The sequence below is a fragment of the Somniosus microcephalus genome, chromosome 8 (assembly GCF_052327205.1).
Source record: "Somniosus microcephalus isolate GS21.2 chromosome 8, FLI_Smic_1.0, whole genome shotgun sequence".
Lineage (NCBI taxonomy): Eukaryota > Metazoa > Chordata > Chondrichthyes > Squaliformes > Somniosidae > Somniosus > Somniosus microcephalus.
This window is the reverse complement of record NC_140994.1, coordinates 259281213-259299033: the sequence shown is the minus strand read 5'-3', so window position 1 is coordinate 259299033 and position 17821 is coordinate 259281213. Positions and strand designations below refer to the sequence as shown.

The 17821-nt window shown below is 45.6% G+C and overlaps 2 pseudogenes; both read left to right on the top strand.

Annotated features, from left to right (window-relative positions):
* The first annotated feature begins 1030 nt into the window (after positions 1 to 1030).
* On the top strand, positions 1031 to 3917 carry LOC147114297 (protocadherin alpha-C2 pseudogene; annotated as a pseudogene).
* A 9532-nt stretch (positions 3918 to 13449) lies between these two features.
* Positions 13450 to 17235, top strand: LOC147114296 (protocadherin alpha-C2 pseudogene; annotated as a pseudogene).
* Positions 17236 to 17821: the final 586 nt, after the last annotated feature.

Genomic DNA, 17821 nt, shown 5'->3' with positions numbered 1-17821 from the left:
TGCGTCAGTTCCTCCTTTGCCAATGTCCCTATTTTTCCCGATATCCCAGGGAGGTTTTTTGTGTCTTCCTTCTAGCCGGAAAATGGGCCTTAGGACCGACATCACAGTAACATGAAATATGAGAATATTACGCTAATTTCGTTTCAATCCCCCTGTTTCCTCCGAGGGAATCTAGCAAAATCGTGGGAGTAGCGGTAGTTTTCCGCAGAGGGTAATTTCCGTGTATGGACACTTGCCAGACTTAGTTCAATAAATACACCATTTTCATTACTTGAATCCGACTGATTTAAAATAATGACGCAGATGCAAAACGAAAGAGTGTTGACCTGCCAATCCACCAAGCCATTTATGAACTTGAAAAAGAATTGCTCTTTGGGACTTAACAATACTGTTGATGTAAATAGATCATCCATAACCGGAAATTGCAGAACCATATTTTTTAGCATTCACTTACCAATATTACAAATCACATTTTCTGATTACATATGCTATATTGAGGCGGGCCCTGCGGAAAAGATCCGTTCTTTCTATAAGCTTGGAATTTGACCATACCAGTCGGTAATATTCAGCTGGCGTTTAATTTCCAAAAAATCAACCTGTGATATTGATCGAAGGAGAGAGGAAATTTTCAGGTTGCATTTTTAATTTATTTGTTTAAAGTTTATTTTCAACAAACATTAACAATAAGATCATATCAAAATGTCTATTATAAATCCATATGGCTAAAGATATACTTGCTTTTATTTGATTTTCTAGAATTTAAACAACTTAAATAATGAAACTGTACATATCGAATTTGAAATCACATTTTATCTTTAATAAATATATAAATACATGTCCTGGATTTTGTATTGCGCACTTATAAATATCGCTTGTAAATCATTATTAAAACAAGCTCGGTTTAAGAAAGGCCTGGTGCAGTTATTGGTTGAGGCTCTTTGTGTCGCTGTCTACCAATAAGGCGCTATGACGCTGTGAGAGATCTACCCCCACCTTCATTAAATACAGACCAGAATCGAAGGAAGGGACACAGTGTCTGCGCTTACTCCGTGCAGCCATGTTTACATGGATCGCTCAAGTCGCGAGTGTGCATTTATAGATTTTAAATCCGCATTTCGGTGCGAGGAACGACGTCTTATGTGAAGCGATTTAGCGGCCATTGAATTCATTGTCAGAAATTCTGATATAAGTAGAATAAAATCCAGAGAGATGGCGAATACGCTCAGCTGCGGGGCGTATATCATGTCGCTGCTTTGTGTCTCGGACCTTGTTTTCGGACAGATTCGCTACTCTATTCCGGAGGAACTGGAGATTGGTGCCTTTGTTGGAAACATCGCTGAAGATTTAAGGAGAAGCGTTCGGGAATTATCAGCTCGGAACGTTCAACTGCTCGCTGATGGTGGAAAGCAACACTTCGAGGTAAATGTGGAAAATGGGATTTTATTTGTTAATGAAAGAATCGACAGGGAACAGCTTTGCTTTGAAACGGCTACCTGTTCCATGTCTTTGGAACTAGCGGTGGAAAATCCTTTCGAGCTGTTTCCTGTTGAAGTGGAGATATTAGATGTAAATGACAATTCACCGATTTTCCCGACAAGCAGATTAAAATTGCAGGTTGCAGAGTCAGTTGCACCAGGTACGTGCTTCCCTCTCGAGAGCGCGCACGACCCAGACGTGGGCACGAACACCGTCACCCTTTACCAGATTAGTTCAAATGAACACTTCGGCCTAAAAATGCAGACAACAAACGATGGTAGAAAAATCGCTGAACTGTTGTTGACGAAATCATTGGACCGCGAACAAAAATCATCCTTTGAACTGGTATTGACGGCTGTTGATGGTGGGATCCCGCACAGGACTGGCACAGCTCAGATTATCATCACTGTAGCGGACATTAATGATAATGAGCCTGTATTCGATCACGAAATATACAGGACGAGTGTGTTAGAAAACGTACCCAAAGGTACTTTGGTTATCAAACTACACGCAGCTGATGTAGACGAAGGAGCAAACGCTGAATTCAAATATTCCTTTAGTAATTACGCCTCACAAAGAGAGCGCGAGTTGTTCAATGTGGACGCAGAAACTGGAGAGATCAGAGTTCAAGGTTTACTGGATTATGAAAAATCAGACGTTTATGAACTTGATATACAGGCTGTGGATAACGCTTTTAATGCGGGACATGTAAAGGTTTTGGTTAGAATAATTGACGTGAATGATAACGCTCCCGAGATAAAGCTGACCTCATTAACCAAAATGGTACCCGAGGATGCTGCACCTGGTACTCTGATCGCTGTATTCAGCGTCACGGATCGAGATTCTGGTGAGAACGGGCAGGTTCGATGTCAGATTCCAATAAATGTGCCATTCAAACTTCAAGCCACATTGACCAATAAATACAAGTTGGTAACCACTGACATACTGGATCGTGAAACCACTGCACTATACAACTTGTCAATTTCAGCATGGGATGCTGGGTTGCCCGCTCTGTCTTCAAACAAATCTATCGCTTTTGCGGTTTCTGATATCAATGACAATTATCCGCGGTTTACACAGTCCTCATACAACGTGTATTTGATGGAGAACAATACTCCTGGTGCATCAATTTTTTCTGTTACTGCTCTGGATCCTGATTTGGACCAGAATGGAGACGTCTCCTATTCTATTCTGGAGAATCAGATAAAAGACGTGTCTACGCCGTCTTACTTTAATATTAACTCGAAAAATGGGAGCATTTACGCCCTGCGCTCCTTTGACTATGAACAACGGAAGAATTTCCAGGTCAAAGTTCAAGCTCAGGATTCTGGATCTCCGCCACTGAGCAGCACTGCTATGGTGAGCATTGTTATACTGGATCAAAACGATAACGCTCCGCTTATTATTTCACCAATAAGTTGGAACAGTTCAGCGGTAGTTGCGATTGTGCCCCAGTCAACATATCCTGGGTACTTGGTCACCAAGGTGATGGCTAATGATGCAGATTCCGGTCAGAACGCACGTCTTTCCTACGAACTGATTGAGGCCACTGATCGGAGTCTTTTCACTGTGACCCGTTACTCCGGAGAAATCAAATCAACCCGAAGCTTTACGGAACAAGACAGCACTCCACAACGAGTGGTGGTCTTGGTGAAAGACAATGGACAACCAAGTCTGTCAAACAGGATCACAATCCTCGTTTCAATCCCAGCGAACATCACAGAAAACCCTCCTGAACGTACAGACATTCCCAGGCACACTGAGCTTTTCTCGAATCTGAATATATATTTAATAATAATTTTTGGATCAACAAGCGTCATATTTCTTCTAACCATTATCCTGTTGGTGTCCCTGAAGTGCAAGCAAGACCGAAATGGAATGCATTACCACAGCAATACAACTTACTGTTGTTGCATGAGGAGGAATTCGAATGATGTCTTTGATCAGAGACCTGCAGCAAACCAATCTTTAAACTATTATGGACCTGCTCAGTCGCTCCCATTTCCCGAAAATTATCGGTACACGGTTCGCTTATCGCCAGAATCATCCAAGAGTGATTTTCTGTTTCTAAAGGCCTGCCATCCTGCGTTACCTGTGAATGACATCACTGTTGATGACACCTGTGTGAGGAAGTAATTTAGACAGCAAATTTATATTGCGAGTAATGGGTAATGTTCTTCCCTGAGGAACTGATATATTACAAAGTAAAATTCAAGTGTAAGTTCCGTGTATGTTAAACACCGCAAGGGCTAAAGCAGACCGTGATGAAAACATAAGATGTCGTCTAAAATCATCCTTTATTATCCCTTGAATAAAGCCGGTTTTCAGTTTTTATTATCGCTTTGAAGAACAATGGGGGGGAAATCACCAGTTATTGTAAATCATCATCCCATAACAGCATTTGTATGTGGAAACTATAAATTATAAAATACTTCGTTTTACGATTGATTCCGAAGCAATCTTTAGATAATTTTCTAAACTCGGTTCTACTAATGGATTGTACCATTATACGTGTTCCGTACATTGCATTTTTTTCAAGATGCCGCAGAGTCGCAGATATAAATTGGAAGAAATTATGTTAACTGTGAAAATGGCTTCTACTATGTTGGTGGAATCAGGCATACTCATACGAGCGCACATTTTTAATCACTGCAGCCAGAATCTTTACTCCCACCTAAAGCATTCAATCAATGATGCTATCCACGAAGACGATTCACTTACTAACGATAGTGATGGAGCAAGAAGTAATGGCCCTGAATTCGCGGTCGGTATGATGGCGTACTCCTATTCAGCCTATGAAATTTTCCGCAAGTCAAGCGCATGTGCTAAATCCTGAACTTGTGATCTGTCAATTGCCGACTATGCATAGGCTTCGCTGCACGTTTCACCCACACATTGAAATCAACGCGCTGGCGAAAGGTTGGGCCAATTTCCCATCTACTCCTTATTAATTGCACTGAAAATGTTTACGGCTGGCGCAAACACGTACAGGAGCCTGTTGCACAGCTTAAGTAGGAATAAACGGGTCATTATCGGGATGGCAGGCTGTAACTAGTGGGGCACCACAAGGATCAGTGCTTGTGCTTCAGCTATTCACAATCTGTGTCAATGATTTGGATGAGGGGACCAAATGTATTATATCCAAATTTGCTGAAGATACAAAGCAAGGTCGGAATGTAAGCTGTGAGGAGTATGCAAAGAAGCTTCAAGGGGATATGGACAGGCTAAGTGAGTGGGCAAGAACATGGAAAATTCAATATAATGTAGAGAGATGTGATATAATCAAGTTTGGTTGGTAAACTAGAAAAGCAGAGTATTTTTTAAGGGTGAGAGATTGAGAATTGTTGGTGTTCAGAGGGACCAGTTTGCCCTTGTACACGATTTACTGAAAGTTAACATGCAGGTACAGCAAGCAATTAGGAAAGCAAATGGTATGTTGGCCTTTATTATAAGAGGATTTGAGTACACGAGTAAAGACGTCTTACTGCAAATATATAGGGCCCTGGTGAGACCACACCTGGAGTATTGTGCACAGTTTTATTCTCCTTACCTAAGTAAGGATATACATGCCATAGAGGGAGTGCACTGGAGGTTCACCAGACTGATTCCTCGGATGGGGTTTTGTCCTATGGGGAGAGATTGTGTAGACTAGGTCTATACTCTCTACAGTTTAGAAGAGTGAGAGGTGATCTCATTGAAGCATAAAACATTCTTACAGGGCTTGACAGGGCAAATGCAGAGAAAATGTTTCCCCTGGCTGGGGAGTCTAGAACCAGGCGTCACAGTCTCAGAATAAGGGGTCGGCAATTTAGGACTGAGATGAGGAGAAGTTTCTTCACTCAAAGGGTGGTGAATCTTTGGAATTCTCTACCCTAGAGGGCTGTGGAGGCTCAGTCATTGAGTATATTCAAGACAGAGATCATGAGATTTTTGGATATTAAGCGAATCAAGGGATATGGGGATAGCGCAGGAAAGTGGAGGTGCCTGAGACAAACCTCTTTTCATGTAATTTGTCGCGGTGGGTTTTTGAACCCAGAAATTAAACACAGCAAACACCAGCAATAGGCACGCCATAGATTGGTATATTAATTTATGGGCAAAGTGTTTGTGTTTCTCAACATATTACAATAAAACCTATTGATTTGTAGAACATTTTGTACTGGGGTTTGCTACTTTATGGCCACAATTCAAATAAGGAGGATTTAATCTAACACTGAGTAGGTAAGAACCATATATCTAACAAACGCAGTATTATTATTTACACATAGTTATGAAAGATGTTTGATCAAATGCATATCGAAAAGATTAATACCTACCTTTTTTGAAGCCTTCAATCAACATTTCCAATTAACAGTAGCTATTAATCTCTATGTAGATTGTGAATATATGCCAGTAGAAGACTTCTGCCTTCTATTGACATACATTTACGATAGCAATCTCCTCTGTTTCCTGATTGGCTATGAGTCAGGCAGTGAAAGGAACACCGCCCCATGTGATCCCAGGTTTGCGTTCGCACAACGCTGGCCTAGAAATTCAGTCTGGACACTTTTGGGGCGCTAAAGTCGGGCGCTCGCTGAAGTTAGCACCCGCCGGAAAGTGTAGGCCACATCGCCGAAATTCAGTAGAGTTGGCCCTAAGTTTGGCCGAGCGCTGAACTGGCATTGAAATGCTGTGTTCCGGCGCTAAGCCAGCGATGCGGCCTAATAACGCTGAAGCCGGGCGCAGCGCAGGTGCAGTCATGTTTCGATTGACAGCAGACACCCTGACGCCGGCCAGCTCTTAAAGGGGGAAGGGTCAACTTTGACTGCTGCCACGCCCTGCATACTGGAGCCCTGCAGCTAGGCCTCAGCACTACTCGTGTGCCAAAATAGCGCCTGGAGCAATGGAGAGGGCCCGTGAGCGAGCGCAGCGCTTCTCAGAGCATGCTCTGAGTGTGCTCATTCATGGTGTGGAGAAGAGAAGAGAGATCCTGTGCCCGGACAGTAGCAGGAAGGCTCCCAGGAGCCAGTACAGGAGAGCCTGGGGCAAAATCGCCCGCAGGGTGTCATCCACCTGTGATGTCCCCAGGAGTGCGGACCAATGCCGCAAGAAGTTCAACGACCTCACTCGGATGGTGAAGGTGAGTACCCTTTCCAGTGTCCCCCTCATCCTTGCATGTGCACCTCACATTATGGGCAAAGGGACCTCAAAGGCCTAATGGGCAGCCCTCCTCCCGCAGCAATGGCACTTGCATGTTCATCAATAGCACTTTCTGCACTTAACACACTGGCCAAGCTATTCGACCATGGGAGGCAGTGCAACCAGCAACAGGGCACCACACTGGCCAAGCTATTCCACCATGGGAGGCAGTGCACACAGCGACAGGGCACCACACTGTACTTAGAGGCCGTCCTTTCTCTTGCAGGCCAAGCTGGCGAGCAATGTAAGGAGCCAGGCTGTCACTGGTGGAGGCCGTCCCGAGTACCAGGCACTCACTGATCTGGTGGAGAGTGTGGCACGACTCATGCGTGGCCGGGTGACTGGCCCTGTCGCGATCGGCGAGGCGGACCCTGAACTGGTACCCACTGGTAAGGACATGACCGGTTGCACCTCTCTCGTTGCCCTCACGCTTCAGATCTACATCCTTTCCCACTGACCGACAAATGCGCATAATGCACCACTCAGGCCTCCCTCGCTGACGGCCTGTCCTCACTCTAAAGCTACTCTTGTGCCTTCCTGCTTTCAGCTGGTGAGGAGGAGGTGGTCCCTGAAGTGCAGAGAGCCAGGCCCTTGGAGGAGGAGGACGTCGAGGACCAGGAGGAAGGCGGCACATCGGGGGAACCCTCCTCCATGCCAGGGGATGGCAATGGAGGGGAGACGTCTGGCCTGCAGGAGAGCCAGGGGGAGGTGTTGGAGGGGAGGGCCGAAGCTGGTCCCAGTAGGGTGGACGCACGCGGGAAGGCTCCGGCAGCACACCAGCCTTCTCCCCAGAGGGGGGAGGTGTTGGAGGGGAGGGCAGAACCTGGCCCAAGTGGGGTCGATGCACGCGGGAAGCGACGGCCAGCTCGGCGGCCTTCTCCCCGGAGGGAGAGTCCGCCCTCCAGTCCGGACATGGTCCTCGCCCAGGAGGTGCGCCTCCTCGATGAGATGTCAGCGGCGTCTGAGCGGCGCCACCAAGAGTTCATGGGGGTGGTCGAACAGATGCCTCACGCCATTGAGTCCCTGGCTCAGAGTGTGGTGGCTTTCGGGGAATCACAGGCCAGGGGGTTCGAACAACTCACGGCAGCACACGACAGGGGTGTCCAGCAACTGGCTGCAGTGCACGACAGGGGTGTGCAGCAACTCGCAGCAGCGCAGGACGCGGGTGTGCAGCAACTGGCGGCAGCGCAGGACGCGACTCGCGAGATGAGTGGTGCCGTCCACACACTGGCAGAGCTGATGCGGGCACATACCAGGGCAGTTCGGGCACTCACTTCTGCCACACTCGCTGTGGCACGGAGGCATCACCATGGCACCCGCCGCCCTGCTGCAGCACAGCGGTCTGGCCTCCCCCACATTGCTGCGCTTGCTACACTGCCAGCCTGACCGAGTGCCAGTGTCTCTGGCGAGCAGCGCGCGCCTGCCATCAGCCAGCTTGCCCCCAATGGTGCTGCCGACACTGCCACTCCCCCAGCCAAGGTGCGACGAGCTGCTGCTAAGACTGATGCTGCCCAGCCACAGCTGCAGCAGTCAGCAGGCGGCCCCTCCTGGGCCAGGCCTCGTCTAGGGCGACCCCCAAGGGCATCTGCCGACACGCTTTGTGGCCCTCATGAGCCTTCCCCCAGCCTCGCCACACCCGCAGGGCCCAGGTTGAGGTGGAGCAGCAGGTCGGCCAGGGGCCGGAGAAGCCTGTCTAAGGACTCGCCCTCTCGGCACACCCATTAGAGTGTGGTGAGAGCGGTTTCTTTTATATTGGGGGGCTTGTGTTGTGGGGGGCATTATTTTGTTAAGGCCGAGGATCAAGGCATTTTTTGTTTTCATGGGGGTGTCTCTGTTGTGGGGGGTGGGCTTATTTTTGTAAGGCCGCTGTTGAAGGCCTTTTGGATGGGCAAGTTTTGTTAGTCCTCCCCAGGTTTTTGGAGTGACAGATGTTTTTGACTGTTTTTTGGGGGTCTTGTCTGTTTTTCTGTTTCATGTGGGAAGGGCCCTGAGTTTGTGAAATAAAGCTTTTGATTTATTCAGCATGTCCAGGTGTCATGTTTGAAGTGGTTGTTGCATTAACCGGCTGAGGGCTTGCGGAGCGGCTGCCTCAGGTGCATTCATTGCCACAGGCCATTCCCTGACAGGGGGCCTAGAAGTGTCAATCAATAAGCCCCCGGCAGATGGCCCTTGGCCCTTGTCGCTCCCTCCTGGGCTGGTCCTCCTCCTCCTCCTCCTCCTCCTGCTCGTCCTCCTGAGGTGGTGGTGCAATGCCAGGTGGCAGTGCCTGAGTCCTGCAGATAGCCAGGTTGTGCAGCATGCAGCACACGACGACGAACTGGGAGACTCTATCCAGTGAATACTGAAGAGATCCTCCGGAATGATCCAGGCAGCGGAACCGTTGCTTGAGGACGCCTATCGTTTGCTCGATGATGTTCCTTGTGGCTTGATGGCTTTCGTAGTATGCCTCCTCTGCTGGGGTCCTGGGCGCGCGGAGCGGGGTCATGAGCCATGTACACAAAGGGTAGCCCTTGTCCCCGATAAGCCATCCCCTTGGGGGAGGCTGTGCCTCGAACATATCAGCCACAGTAGTCTGGCGCAGGATAAATGCATCGTGGCTGCTTCCTGGGAAGCGGGCATTGACAGCTAGGATGCGCTGTCTGTGGTCACACACCAGCAGTACATTTAGGGAATGGTAGCCCTTCCGGTTGCGGTAATCCTCGGCATTGTGGATAGGTGCCCGCATAGCCACATGCGTGCAGTCAATGGCACCCTGCACCATGGGGAAGCCCGCGATCCTGCCAAATCCGACTACACGCTGCTCCTGCCTCTGTCGGGTCATGGGGAAGGAGATGAATTGGTGTCTCCTCGCGTAAAGTGCATCGGTGACCTGCCGGATGCAGCGATGCGCGGCGAACTGGGAGATGTTCGCTATGTCCGCAGCAGCGGCTTGGAAGGAGCCGCTTGCGTAAAAGTTCAGAGCCACCGTGACCTTCACTTCCACCGAGAGAGACGTCCTGCACATCAGCTGTGGACGCAGATCTGTGTGAAGCAGCTGGCAGATCTCTGCAACCACCTCCCTTCTGAAGCGCAGCCTCTTCACACAATGCGCCGCAGTCATGGTGAGATAGGACACCTGCTGCCGGTATTGCCTGAGTGGGTAAGGCCTACGTTGCCGACGCCTGATGGCCCCTCTGCGTCTAGGCATGGCTGGCCCTCTCTCACAGTGTCTGCGAGCCCTTCGCACATAATGCTGCAACTGAGGTTTGGCCCCCCATACAGCCCCCATAATAAAGTGGAGAACAGATAAATCACAATGAATCAAATGTCAAAGCACTGGCCAGAAGCCAAAAATACCTCTCCGATGTTGTCCCAAATCTGTAACCTCTGTCCCTTGGTCTCTGTCCAGAAATCCAAAGCAGTAAAGTCATTGCAGCAAAATGGCTGGGCTTTATAGGTCAGTGTAAGTGCCGTTTAATTTGCGCTCCCCGAGGCCCACAGGGCCTCTTTTGCATTCCACCTCACAGTTCTTAGCAGCGCCACGCCCACATTGGGCGGGCGCCACTGAATTTCCGGTTTGGGGCGCACAAAGAGCGTTGCGCGACGATATGATGTCATAAGCTACGCGCGCACCTGAGCGGGCGCAAACACTTTGCGCCAGCGCTAAATGTCAACTGAATTTGGGCGTTGGAGCAGATCGGTCTGCGTTCAGGCGCTAAGTGTCTAGCACCGGAAATATAGCCATTTTATGGCGTTAGCGGCTGGCGCAACCCACTGAATTTCTAGGCCGCTGAGTCCTTGGGATCCTTGGGCCACTATATGACGCACAACTCTGCAGCGTCTGAAAGCAACTTCACAAAGGGGGGTTCGCACAAAGTAAGTGAATATTTCATTCGGATGTGGGCGGCATACTTCTTAACTATGCTGCCGACTGCGAATTCAGGGCCAATATTACACAGCGAGCTGTCAGAGCATGGAATTATTTGCTAGAGGAAGTAACTAAGGCAGCGACCATTCAGGCGTTTAAGGGTAACATGGATTATAGGGCTTGGGGATAGATTAAGGCATTTTGATTAATTTTGGGTAGATCTAGTAAAGACACAGAGCAATTGGCCTAATTAACTCTTATGTTCTTTGATCGTCTATCGCACTATCATATCTCACTATGAATCATAACCACGCATACGCACTGCGACAGTTTTTAAAGTTATGCTTATTTCTGCCATAGTTCGAGACCATCAGACCTTGAGGTTACGATTTATATTATGTACGGTCCACAGAAATACAACTCATATAGTAAATAAGTACTGTATATTCACCATAAAATAGGTTCTACAAATGAATAAGTATTGTAATATTCATACAATGATATAGTTGTATAGTGAATTTCTTCAGCTAACAAGCTGTGTCTGGAAACTGAACCAATTAATAGTTATCAGATCTGGGAGGCACCAAAAGATGATGCACCTTGACGAGCTGCCAGCTTTCTGATACCAGGCATACAGACCTCAACTAGCCTGCTAACTGTCCCTCTACTTAAGGCATGCAAACTACAGCCTATGCTTCTCTTGTTCCATCTGTCAATCAATCATGCTGAATGTTAGGTTCAGAATAAAATTAAAGAACTAACCCTCTATCGAGCTGCAAGGAGTATGCATTCCTTATTAACGAGTTGCATTCCTTTCATAGATGTCCTCTATTTAACAGAAGAATTTCAATTCCTTATCATGCAATTACATTCCTTCCACAGCCTTGTATGATTGTTTTACGAATAACGTTTCTTTTCATATATTTTATTCCCACAATTAGGTGTTGTGCCTCGGGATAAATTGGAACGATCAACTTCTTAAATTAAAAACTAAAACATATAGCCTTGTCCATTAACTGGGGAGCACAACCATGCTTGTATCCCTTCCAACACTCCTTCCGCTGCAGTGCTTATTAGCTTGATGAATTCATCAGTTACGTGGTTAGGATGGCTGAAGCCATGCTGCCTCACAGACACGATCTCAGGTTCTGTATGATCCCAAGGCTGTATATTTGTATGGGGATTGTCTACATTAAAAGGATAACTGAACTACTAGTGCTTTAAGATCAGCTACAATTCAAGAGTTTCTGGTTAGCATAGAACTTTACAAGGGAATCTAGTAGCTTCGTGCTTAAACATACATGTGTATAAAATAAAATAATTCCGTTCTATGATTGCAGTTTCTTTCTAAATCTCACTTACTTTTGTGATAACATTTTCATTTAAAATCTGATTTCTAATGCAGTTTTATAACAGAAGATCATTGGAATCATTAAGAACTTCAACTCCTGAAATGCACGGTAAGGCATCATATAATAATAGTAGGGGGTCCCAGTTTTCGTTGCTAAGATATGGGAGAAATTCCATGCAACGGCCATGCTGTTTTGCAGATTGTGAGTAGTACTTGTAAACTTGAGGTTTAGAGTAAATTGCAATATAGAACAAGTGCAGCTTGAGAACCAAGCAACTTGCGCTTGGAACTCGCTCTAAAGTTGTATAATTCTCGGGTGTTATTTGACTCTGAATGAAGCACCCGATATGACAAGTGGAAGAAAATATTCTCGCACGAATGCTCTTTGATACGCACAACACATTGAATGTATATACAGCTGCATCTCAAACCAAATACAAACGGTATCCATGGCGGCCTGTAGGATCTCCTGGCTAATGTTTAGAACAGTTTGAAATGCATTTGAGTGTTCATACTGTGCAGGTACTGCTTTCCCATTCTCTGAGCATTTTCACTTAAGTCTAAGGGTAAAACCTCTGCGCATCATTCATCATGCTTTCTTCTGAGAAGAAGCATTAATCTTTCCCGCAGGCAGTGCACACAGTATTGAGTTATTAGGATGCTCACTATCGTTCGCCTCAATTGCAGATTCAAGGAACAATAATTTTATTAATAAACACACTGATAACACCCATTAGATGGATTGTCAATGAGAACCAGGTTAAGTATACTCACAGGCATAGAACTCATCAAGGCTGGTCAGCGGGCTTCTCTCGATTGTTCACAGTAGTTCTGGGTCAGACGGTGCACATATCCTAATGTACAACTGTGTAGCATGTACTTCTATGGCTTCATTCACTCCGCGTGTCAGTTAATGTTTTTTCGATTGATTACACGCTGAGTGTTCGCCTTGCATGATTGCCCATTAGGTTTCTCTGTAGCCTTTTAATGTTTTATCTCTTCTGATATTTGTTACAAAAGGGACATACTCCATGTATCGGAGCACGGTTGATTGAAGGAAGTCTACGATTGAACTGTGCAGTGTAGCTTTATTTGTTTGCTTGATCCTGGAATTAAGATAATTGATGAAGAAAATATATAACCAGGTCCACATTGCTGAAAGTAAGCTGTATTATACGGCCTTTGCTTGCTAAGTGCAAATTAATGTACAGCTGTGGTTTTGGTAGCTTAACAGCAGGTCGGTAATGTAAAATAATATCCTGAATAATTAGCCAATGTATAACCGTGAGCTATTCAATTATAAAATGACATGCCGTGGGTAAAGTTAAATTGTTTTGCGCTCAGCAACACGATGTGTAGTTTCATAATAAGAATGGAATAATAGAAAACTGATTTTAGATAGCATTTTCTCACGTCGAATTACCAATATTTTCCTCGAAACTTAGGTTGCAGTAAAGCAGCCGCATTTCCAGCAGAGGGCAGCTCTGTCTGCATAGCTCATGATTTTTTCTCAGTTATTCTCCTCACGGCGCTGAGGACGTTATATTGCCAGTGCGCAATGAAGAACGCTTACAATCCACATAACTGGTACCAACATTACGCATTCGCAACTGAGGTGCAAAAGAGATAGCTACAGAGTTCCTTCCAGTCTAGCCGACAAATAGTCATTACGACCTATAAAAGAGCAACATCAAATATGAGAATAATTAGATATTTTCGTTTCTGACACCAACCATCCCTGAGGCGCTTCTCAGGGAGCCTGGCGAAATCATGGAACTAGTGGTCGCTTTAGGCTGTGGGTTATTTTCGACTATGAAAGCTTGTGAGATTTAGCTCAAAAATATAAAAGAAAATAAACATCAATCCTTGAATCCGGGTTGATATTAAACTAAGGACCCATCCGGAAAGAAACCAGCAAGATCAGTTCCATCTCTACACATGGAATTCAACCAGTCCATCCGGTAATATAAAGCGGCCAATCAATTTCCAAGGACTGAACCTTTGAAGATCGATTAAATGAGAGAGAATACTTCGGAATTGCATTGTAAATGCATTTTTTTTAAATCAACAAACATCAAAGAATAAAAGGCCATTAACAGATGCTTGATATGGAGCTATGTGGGTAAAAGTTGATTTGATTTTAGTTGATTTATCTAGAACTTAAATAATATAATTTATGACAGTAGAACTGTACTTCCGAACGTTAATGTACATCTTGTTACATGTCAGAATATGAAAATATGAATAAAATTGATGTCGGATATTTTTATTGAACACTTTTAAATATAATACTTAATTTGTGAAAAAATGAAGAACAAGCCTGCTTTAAGAAAAGTTTGGTGCAGTTATTGGTTGAGGCTCTTTGTGTCGCTGTCTACCAATACGGAGCTACGACGCTGTGAGAGATCTATCCCCTCCCTCATCATCAAATGCAGCCCAGAATCGCAGGGGAACAGACAGAGTGCCTCCGTTTTCGCGGTGCAGCCATGTTTAGAAGGATCGCTCAGGTCGCTTTTGTGCATTTCTGGATTTAATATCAGCATTTAAATGCAGCCAGACACTCTTTTGTGTTGGTAAAAAGCTAAGATTCAATTGAGTGCCAGAAATTCTGATATCTGTTGAACAAAATCCAGAGCAATGGTGAATTCTCTCAGCGGCGGGGCTTACTTCATGTTCCTGCTTTGTTTCTCGGACCTGGTTTTCGGACAAATTCGCTACTCTATTCCCGAGGAACTGGATATTGGTGCCTTTGTTGGAAACATCGCTGAAGATTTAAGGATGAGCGTCCGGGAATTAACAGCTCGGAAGTTTCAGCTGCTCTTTGATGACGGAAAGCAATATTTCGAGGTAGATGTGCAAAATGGGATTTTAATCGTTAATGAAAGAATCGACAGGGAACAGCTTTGCAAGGAAAGCTCTACCTGTTCCATGTCTTTGGAACTAGCAGTGGAAAATCCTGTGGAAATGTTTCCTGTTGAAGTGGAGATATTAGATGTAAATGATAATTCACCGATTTTCCCGACAAGCAGATTGCAATTGCAGCTCGCTGAGTCAGCGGCACCGGGCGCGCGCTTCCCTCTCGAGAGCGCGCACGATCCGGACGTGGATTCAAACACTGTCAGTATTTATCAGGTTAGTTCCAATGAGCACTTCGGCCTCAAAATGCAGACAAGAAACGATGGTAGCAAAATAGTTGAATTGTTGCTGGAAAAACCCTTGGACCGCGAACAACAGTCTTCCTTTGCGCTGGTGCTGACGGCTGTTGATGGTGGGATCCCGCACAGGACTGGCACAGCTCAGATTATCATTACTGTAACGGACGCCAATGATAACGCACCTGTATTCGATCACGAAATATACAGGACGAGTTTGTTAGAAAACGCACCCAAAGGTACTTTGGTGATCAAACTACACGCAGCCGATTTAGACGAAGGAACAAACGCTGATTTCAAATATTCCTTTAGTAATTACGCTTCACAAAGAGAGCGAGATTTGTTCAATTTAAACAGCGAAACCGGCGAGATCAGGGTAAAAGGTTTACTGGATTTTGAAGAATCAGACGTTGGTGAGCTTGAGGTGCAGGCCGTGGACAATGCACTAAACGTTGGACATGCCAATGTTTTGGTTAAAATAGTTGACGTGAATGATAACACCCCCGAGATAAAGCTGAACTCAGTAATCAAAATGGTACCCGAGGATGCTGCACCAGGCACCGTGATCGCTGTATTCGGTGTTACAGATCGAGATTCTGGGGAGAACGGGCACGTTCGATGTCAGATTCCAAACAACGTGCCATTCAAACTTCAAGCCACTTTAAGGAATCACTACAAGTTGGTAACCACAGATATATTGGATCGCGAAACGACTGCAATGTACAACATATCTATTTCAGCATGGGATGCTGGATCGCCCTCTCTTTCTACAAATAAAACTATAGTTGTTTTTGTTTCCGATATAAATGACAACGTTCCGCGATTTTCACAGTCCTCATATAATGTGTATCTAATGGAGAACAATACTCCTGGTGCATCTATTATTTCTGTTACAGCTCTGGATCCTGATGTGAACCAGCATGGAGAAGTCTCCTATTCTATTCTGGAGAATCAGATACAAAACATGCCTGCGCCTTCTTTCTTTAGTATTAACTCGAAAAGTGGGAGCATTTACGCGCTGCGCTCCTTCGATTATGAGCAACTCAAGAATTTCCAGATCAAAGTTCAAGCTCAGGATGCGGGGATTCCGCCACTGAGCAGTACTGCTATGGTGAGGGTTATTATATTGGATCAAAACGATAATGCTCCAGTTATAATTTCGCCATTAAGGCGGAACAGTTCAGCGGCAGTGGAGATTGTGCCGCACTCAGTATATCCTGGATACTTCGTCACCAAGGTAATGGCGAGTGATTCCGATTCCGGTCAGAACGCACGGCTTTCCTATAAGCTGACTGAGGCCACTGATCGGAGTCTCTTCACTGTGGGACTTTACAACGGAGAAATCAGAACAACCCGAAGCTTTACCGAAAAAGACGCCACCACACAAAGAGTGGTGGTCTTGGTGAAGGACAATGGACAACCGAGTTTGTCAAGCACGGTCACAATCCTCCTTTCAATCCCGTCGAACGTTACTGGAAACCCTTCTGAACGTATAGATCATCCCATTCATGCTGAATATATCTCGGATCTAAATATATATTTAATAATAATTTTTGGAACAACGAGCTTCATATTTCTTGCAACCATAATCTTGCTGGTCGTGCTGAAGTGTAAACAAGACCGAAATAACCTGGGTTACCACAGGCCTACAATATACTGTTGTTGCATGCGGAGGAATTCGAATGATATCTTTAATCGGAGACCTGCAGAAAACCAATCTCTAAATTATTATGGAGCTGCTCAAACGCTCCCTGTTTCCGAAACTTATCGTTACACTGTTCACTTATCGCCGAAATCATCCAAGAGTGATTTTTTGTTTCTGCAGGCCAGCCATCCTACGATACCTCTGAGTGACGTCGGTGTTGATGACACCAGTGTGAAGTAGTAATCTAGACAGCACATTCCTCCGCGGTGTAATGGGTAATGTACTTCCCCGGGGAACTGACAGATGACAGAGTACATGTCAAGAGTGAGAAACGTGTATGTTAATCATTCACCGCAGCAGCTAACGCATTCCGTCATGAAAATGACAATGATCCCTGTCCGATATTGTGATTTTCTGTTTAATATCTAACTTTCTATTGAGTAAGTTACTGGTTTCCATGTTTTATCATCACTTTGCCGAAAAATTTAAAAAAATATCCCCGGTAATTTTAAAGCATGATCCCATCCGCCGGAACTATAACGCAATAAATTCACTCCTTTTGTGATTAATTGTGGAGACAAATGTACTTATTTGTAAATACTGTTCTTTTAAATTATCGCCCCTTATAGATTGACACCTTACATTCCACTTTTAAAAACATAAGAATTAGGAGACGGAGTGGGCCGTACGGATCCTCGAGCCTGCTCCGTCATTCAATAAGGTCATGGCTGATGTTCGACCTCAACTCCACGTTCCCGCCTAATCTCCATATCGCTTATGAAAAAAGTCACACAACACCAGGTTATAGTCCAACAGTTTTATTCGAAATCACAAGCTTTCGGAGCCAGGTGCAGCAGGCGGTTAAGAAGGCAAATGGAATGTCGGCCTTCGTAGCAAGAGCGTTCGAGTACAAGAACAAGGATGTCTTGGTGCAGTTGTACAGGGCCTTGGTGAGACCGCACCTTGAGTATTGTGTGCAGTTTTGGTCACCTTACCTGAGGAAGGACGTTCTTGCCATGGAGGTAGTGCAGCGAAGACTCACTAGGCTGATACCTGGGATGGCAGGAATGACGTACGAGGAGAGATTGTGTCAATTGGGCTTATACTCACTGGAGTTTAGAAGATTGAGAGGGGATCTCATTGAAACCTATAAAATTCCGTCAGGTCTGGAC